Source organism: Phocoena sinus, chromosome X (genome assembly GCF_008692025.1).
Source record: "Phocoena sinus isolate mPhoSin1 chromosome X, mPhoSin1.pri, whole genome shotgun sequence".
NCBI lineage: Eukaryota > Metazoa > Chordata > Mammalia > Artiodactyla > Phocoenidae > Phocoena > Phocoena sinus.
In genome coordinates, this window is record NC_045784.1 from 46,819,053 (window position 1) to 46,826,962 (window position 7,910).

Consider the following 7,910-nt stretch of genomic DNA (forward strand, 5'->3'; position numbering starts at 1 on the left):
TATTAGCAAAGTCTTGTGATTATTTTGGTGTATAAGCAATTTCCAACTTGGTCATAGTGTGCACTTGTTCCCCTGGACCATGCTGAGATTTGACCTCAGTCATGTGTCTGTCAGCAGTAGGGGTGGTTGTGGTGGGTCTTGAGGAGAATGAGTATCCCTTTTCAAGGCACCTGGACCAGGTGAGTTTATCACAGCATTTTCAAGGAGAGAAAGGTTAGTTTCGGACACTGAAGGGCAAGCTACTTCCATTAGTAAGGAAGGCTCAGAGTGACTTGGTAGTTCAAGACTGTGAGTTTCATTTGGGACCAAACAGATGTCCCCATTCCAAGTTTCAGTATCCCATTCTTTAACAGTCAATACCATAACTTTCACATGGAAAATTGTCAAGACTGTGAATTCAACTGTCGTTGTAATTCAACAACTTATACAATTAAATGTTGTGTCTGATGTTCAGCAATATTAGCCCTGCTGCTAGGCATCATGAAAGTTCTCTGGTTCTTAGGCTGTGACTTGAGCTGAGAAATTAACAGACCCAAGCTTGTTATTTTTCTCTTTGTAAGCGCACAAGTGCATTCAAAATAATCTATCCCCCATCACGGTCTTCATAGTCATGATCATGGCCATAATAGTCAAGTGCAGCAGCCATTTCAGCTTCCAGGGAATGTGCTTCAGTTGGCACTTCATCACAATCAACCACAGGTTGATTAATTGTGATGCAACGGCATGCCATGGATTACTAGCATCCATCTCTCATTGGCAAGGAGTTCAGCACCGTGCATAAGCCAGAGGTGTGAACAAACCAATCTCAAAGTCCCATCTTTGCAGACCTCTTTCCTGGCACCACTCCTGGTAACAATTCTGTATCAGTCTGAGTCCTATCTGGAGAGAGGAGTAACACAGTAATTTGAACAGGGAAAGTTAATATAAGGAATTACCTATAACAGGGGATTGGAATAATGAGGGATTGGTTAGTGAGATGTGAAGAGAATTCGAAAGAATATAGAAATAGCAGATATAAGAAGTAGTCACAAGGGAATTCCCTGGTGGTCCAGTGGTTAGGACTCGGCACTTTCACTGCCGAGGGCCGGGTTCGATCCCTGGTCGGGGAACTAAGATCCAATAAGCCATGCAGTGTGGCAAAGGAATTAGTCACTATCCCTAGGCTAGCATAGAATGCCCCTGGGGCTGAGATCCAGATCTTGTTGGAGAGGCATGACTGTAGTTCACTGCAGGGCAGAGAAGTCATTATGGTGCTGCATTGGTGGAACTTTCCAGAAATCTGCCTGCTGGGAGGCAGGAGAAAGCTGTTTACTGAGTGCTGCTGGCCTCTGTGTACCGCAAGAGCCAGGCCCTGGGGAAGCTGTGAGTGCATCAAGATCCAGAAGCATTCTTCTTGCTACCAAACTGCCTGAGGGTGAGTTCTGGAGGGAGAGGAAAGCTGCTGATCACTGGGTACTACTGACCACCATGCATGGTAGAAATCAGGCACTGGAAGATTTGTGAGCACTGCAGGAGTCCGATTCTAGAAAAAGCCATGCAGAAGGAGCCTGTCAAGCGAAAATGCAGGAGTCGGGAAGGAAACCCCTTTTCCTCTTGCAGTATCTCTCTAGCACCCTCTACTGAGAAAGTTTCAGTGCCAGCTGTCAAAGGAAAAATAGTTAAAATTGCTTCATTATTACAGAAGAGGCAGAAAGGGTGAATTTGAAGTTGAGAGGCAATAAATTGATAACCACCACACCATGGGTCAAACAAGAAATCCTAAGAAAAATTAGAAAGTATTTTGAATGAAATTAAAGTGAAAATATAATGTATCAAAATATATGGAATGCAGCAAAAGCAGTGCTTAGAAAGAAAATTATATGCTTATATTAGAAGAGTAGTCTCAAACCAATGACCTCAGCTTCTACCTTAAGAAATTATGATAAAAAGAGGAAATCAAACCTAAAGTAAGCAGAAGAAAGAAAATAATCAAGAGCAGAAATCACTGAAGTAGAAAACAAAAAAAAAATAGAGAAAAGCAAAGAATAGTTGGCTTTTTGGGAAGATCAATAAAACTGATAAACCTCTAGCCAGATTGATGAGGGAAAAAAGAGAGAAGACCCAAATGCCTAATATTAGGAGTGAGATTTTGGACAACACTACAGATCCTACAGAAATTAAGATAATAATAAAGGGATATTATTTATTTTTTAAATTTTATTATAGTTGATTTACAATGTTGTGTTAATTTGTTGTGTACAGCAAAGTGACTCAGTTATATATATATATATATATATATATATATATATATATATATGTATATATATATATATATATATATGTATTCTTTTCCATTATGGTTTGTCACAGAATATTGAATATAGTTCCCCTGTGCTATACAGAATGACCTTGTTGTTTATCCATCCTATATATAATAGTTTGCCTCTGCTAATCCCAAACTCCCATTCCTTCCCTCCCCTACCGCCCCCCTGCCCTGGCAACCACAAGTATGTTCTCTATATCTGTGAGTCTGTTTTTGTTTTAAAGATATGTTGATTTGTGTCGTATTTTAAATTCCACATATAAGTGATACCCTATGGTATTTGTCTTTCTTTTTCTGACTCACTTCACTTAGTATGATAATCTCTAGGTCCATCCATGTTGATGCAAATGGCATTATTTCATTCTTTTTGATGGCTGAGTAATAGTCCATTGTATATATGTACCACATCTTCTTTATCCATTCATCTGTCAGTGGACATTTAAGTTGTTTTCATGTCTTGGCTATTGTAAATAGTGTTGCTGTGAACATAGCGGTGCATGTATCCATTTGAATTATAGTTTTGTCTGGGTATATGCCCAAGAGTGGGATTGTTGGATCATATGGCAACTCTATTTTTAGTTTTTGTTTGTTTGGTTTTTTTTTTGCGATACACGGGCCTCTCACTGCTGTGTCCTCTCCCGTTGCGGAGCACAGGCTCCAGATGCGCAGGCTCAGCGGCCATGGCTCACAGGCCCAGCCGCTCCGCGGCATGTGGGATCTTCCCGGACCAGGGCACGAACCCGTGTCCCCTGCATCGGCAGGCGGACTCTCAACCACTGTGCCACAAGGGAAGCCCCTATTTTTAGTTTTTTGAGGAACCTCCACACAATTTTCCGTAGTGGCTGCACCAACTTACATTCCTACCAACAGTGTAAGAGGGCTCTCTTTCCTCCACACCCTCTCCAGCATTTGTCCTTTGTAGACTTTTTAATGATGGCCATTCTGACTGGTGTGAGGTGATACCTCATTGTAGTTTTGATTTACATTTCTCTAATAATTAGCGATGTTGAGCATCTTTTCATGTGCCTATTGGCAATCTGTATGTCTTCTTTGGAGAAATGTCTATTTAGATCTTCTGCCCATTTTTCGATCGGGTTGTTTGTTTTTTTGTTGTAGAGTTGTATGAACTGTTTGTATAGTTTGGAAATTAAGCCCTTGTTGGTCTCATCATTTGCAAATGTTTTCTCCCATTCTGAAGGTTTCTTTTGCTGTGCAAAATCTTGTAAGTTTGATTAGGTCCCATTTGTTTATTTTTGTTTTTATTTCTATTGCCTTTGGGAGACTGACCTAAGAAAACATTGGTACGATTTATGTTGAAGGAATGTCATGAAGAGCTTTATGCTCATAAATTTGACAATTTAGATAAAATAGAGACATTCCTTAAAAGACACAAGCTACTGAGCTCACTCCAGAAAAAGACAATCTGAATAGCTACGTCTTTTTTTTTTTTAATTTATTTTTGGCTGCATTGGGTCTTCGTTGTGGCGCGCGGGCTTTCTCTAGTTGTGGCGAGTGGGGGCTTCTCTTCATTGAGGTGTGCAGACTTCTCATTGTGGTGCCTTCTCTTGTGGTGGCGCACGGGCTCTGGGCACATGAGCTTCAGTAGTTATGGCACATGGGCTCAGTAGTTGTGGCTCGCGGGCTCTAGAGCGCAGGCTCAGTAGTTGTGGCACATGGGCTTAATTGCTCCGCGGCATGTGGGATCTTTCTGAACCAGGGCTTGAACCCGTGTTCCCTGCATTGGCAGGTGGATCCTTAACCACTGTGCCACCAGGGAAGTCCCTAGCCATATGTCTTTAAAGAAATTTATTTCATAGTTTAAAACCTTCCTACAAAGAAAACCCCACGCCCTGATGGCTTCACTGGTGAATTTGACCAAACAGTTAAAGAAGATATAATAGCAGTTGTACACAAACTCTTCCAGGGGATAGAAGAGTCATGTATTAATTTTCTATTGCTGCATAATAAATGACTACAAACTTAGTGGCTTAAATCAATATCCATTTATTATCTCAGTTTCTGTAGGTCAGAAGCCCAGTATAACACAACACTGTCCAATATAAAATAAAAAAATTTTAAAAGTCCAGTATAACATGACTCTGCTCAGTATAACAAGGCTGAAATCAAAGTGTTGGCCAAGCCAAGATCTTGTCTGGAGGCTCTGGTGAAAAATATGCTCCCAAGCTCATTCTTGTTGTTGGCAAAATCCAGTTCCTTGCATTTGTAGGACTGAGGATCTCACTTCCTTGCTGACCATCATCTGGGGCTGCTTTTATCTCCTAGAGGCCACCCACATTCTTTGCCATGTGGCCCCCTCTGTCTTTGGGACATCAACAGTGTGTCAAATACTTTTTGTCCTTCTGATTTTGGACCTTTATTACACCTGCAAAATTCCTTCACAGCAGTAACTAGATTCATGTTTAATTAAATAACTGGAAGAAAGTATGTGTACACCAGGGGCTGGAAATCTTAGGGGCTGTCTTAGAATTCTGCCTACCACAAGGAAGGCATACTTCCCAACATATTCTATGAGTTCAGTATCACCTGATCTTATATCAAAACCAGACAAAGAAATCCTAGCAAGTTATATTATGGATATCAACAAACTGATTCTAAAATGTATAATGGAGAGGCAAAAGATCTAGAATAGCCAAGTCAATACTGAAGGTAAAGAACAGAATTGGAGGACTGATGCTACCCGATTTCAAGGCTTACTATAAAGCTACAGTAATTAAGACAGTGTGGTATTGGCAAAAGAATATACAAACAGATCAATAGAACAGAGGAGAGAGACCAGAAATAGACCCACATAAATGTAGTCAACTGATCTTTGACAAAGGAGCAAAGATAACAATGGAGCAAAGATAGTCTTTTCAACAGGCTGTTGACACCTGTCAGGATGGTGATTATCAAAAACAACAGCAACAACAATGACAAAAGACAACAAGTGTTGGTGAGAATAGGGAGGAATTAGAACGCTTGCACACTGTTGGTGGAAATGCAAAATGGTGCAACTACTATGGAAAAATGGTATGGCAGGTTCACAAAAATTAAAAATAGAACTATCATAGGATCCAAGAATCCCACTTCTGGTTATTTATCTGAAAGAATTGAAATCAGTATCTCAAAGAGATATAAGCACTCCTATGTTCATTGTAGCACTATTCATAAAAGCCAAGATGTGTGAAAAGCCTAAATGTCCACTGACAGGTGAATGGATAAAGAAAACATGGTATATACATACAATGGAGGGACTTCCCTTGTGGTCCAGTGGGTAAGACTCCAAGCTCCTAATGCAGGGGGCCTGGGATTGATCCCTGGTCAGGGAACTAGATCCTGCATGCATGCCACAACTAAGAGTTCGCATGCCTCAGCCAAGATCCCACATGCCGCAGTGAAGATCCTGGCGTGCTGCAACTAAGACCTGGTGCAGCCTAAATAAATATAAATATTTTACATACAATGGAATACTATTGAGCCTTTAAAAAGAAGAAAACTGCAATATGCAACAACATGGATGAACTCTGAGGACATTATGCTAAATGAAATAGGCCAGTCACAGTAAGACAAATACTGCATGAATCTACTCATATGAGTTATCTTAAGTAGTCAAATTCATAGAATCAAGGAATGGAATGGTGGTTGTCAAGGGCTGGGGTGAGGGGGCAATGGAGAGTTACTAATCAATGGGCGTAAAGTTTCAGTCAAACAAGATGAATAATCTTTAGAGTGCTACTGTGCAACATTGTACCTATATAGTCAGCAATAATAATTTTTACACTTAAAAATTTGTTAATGGGGTAGATCTCATGTTAAAGAGTTCTTATCACAATAAAATAAATTGTGCTGAAACAACTGGACATTCACATGCCAAAAAAGTAATCTAGACACAGAACTTACACGGTTCACAAAAATTAACTCAGACCCAAATGTAAAATGCAAAACTATAGAACTCCTAGAAGATACCATAGGAGAAAAATCTAGACGACTTTGGGTTTGGCAATGACTTTTTAGATAAAACAACAAATGCATGACCCATGTAAGAAAGAATTGACAAGCTGGACTTCATTAAAATTAAAAATTTCTGCTCTGTGAAAGACACTGTCAGGAGAATGAAAAAACCAGTTGCAAACTGGGAGAAAATATTTGAAAAAGAGATATCTGGTAAAGGACTGTTATCCCAACACCAAATGCTGGCTAAGATGCAGAGCAACAGGAACTCTCATTCATTGCTGGTGGGAATGGAAAATGGTACAACAACTTTGGAAGACAGTTTGGTAGTTTCTTACAAAGCTAAAGATACTCTTACCACATCATCTGGCAATCACACTCCTTGGTATTTACCCAAAGGGATTGAAAACTTATGTCCATACAAAAAACTGCACGTGGAAATTACCAAAACTTGGAAGCAACCAAGATGTCCTTCAGTGGGTGAATAGATTTATAAACTGTGGTACATCCAGATAACGAAATACTGTTCAGTGCTAAATAGAAATGAGCTATCAAGCCATGAAAAGATATGGAGGAACTTTAAATGTGTATTACTAAGTTAAAGAAGCTGATCTGAAAAGGTATGATTCCAACTATATGACATTCTGGAAAAGGCAAAACTATGGAGACAATAAAAAGATCAGTGGTTGCCAGGGGCTAGGGGGCAGGAGTGAGGGATAAAGAGGCAGAGCACAGAGGATTTTTAGAGAAGTGAAAATACTTTGTATGATACTGTAATGGATACATGTCATTACATATTTGTCCAAACCCACAGAGTGTACACAGCATGAAGAGTGAACTCTAATGTAAGCTATGGAGTTTGAGTGATTATGATGTGCTAATGTAGGTTCATCAATGGTAACAAATGTACCCCTCTGGTGCAGGATGTTGTTAATGGGGGAGGCTATGCATGTGTGGGGGCAGGGGGTATATGGGAAATCTCTGTACCTTCCTCTCAATTTTGCTATGAATCTAAAATTGTTCTAAAAATAAAAAAAAAATCAAAGAAAACTACAGATCAATATCCCTCATAAACATAGATACACAAATGAATGGATAAAAAAAGATGTGGTATATATATTTACAATGGAATACTACTCAGCCTTAAAAAAGAATGAAATCTTGCCATTTGTGACAACATGGATTATGCTAAGTGAAATAAGTCAGAAAGAGAAAGACATATACTGTATGATTTCACTCATATGTGGAATATTTAAAAAAAACAAAATAAATGAACAAACAAAACAAGAACAAACTCATAGATACAGAGAACAGATTGGTGGTTACCAGAGGGGAACAGGTGTGGGGAGAGGGAGAAATGGGTAATGGGGGTCAATTGTATGGTGATGGATAGAACCTAGACTTTTGGTGGTGAGCATGCTCTAGGGTATACAGAAGTCAAATTGTAATGTTGTACACGTGAAAATTACATAATGTTATAAACCAATGTTACTTCAGAAAAAAAGAGAGGAGTAGACAGTTGTGGGGATCCTTTCACAATGTATATAGATATAAAATCATCATATTGTACACTTTAAATACATTACAATTTTATTTGTCAATTATACCTCAATAAAGCTGAAAAAATCCCCACAGATACATGAGTTTTTAAGAAAAT

At 39.3% G+C, this 7,910-nt stretch overlaps 1 non-coding gene across 1 annotated transcript; it reads left to right on the forward strand.

Moving 5' to 3' along the window:
* Window positions 1-1,037: 1,037 nt before the first annotated feature.
* Window positions 1,038-1,109, forward strand: TRNAE-UUC. Its single transcript has one exon. It is a non-coding gene; the product is annotated as a tRNA-Glu (tRNA).
* Window positions 1,110-7,910: the final 6,801 nt, after the last annotated feature.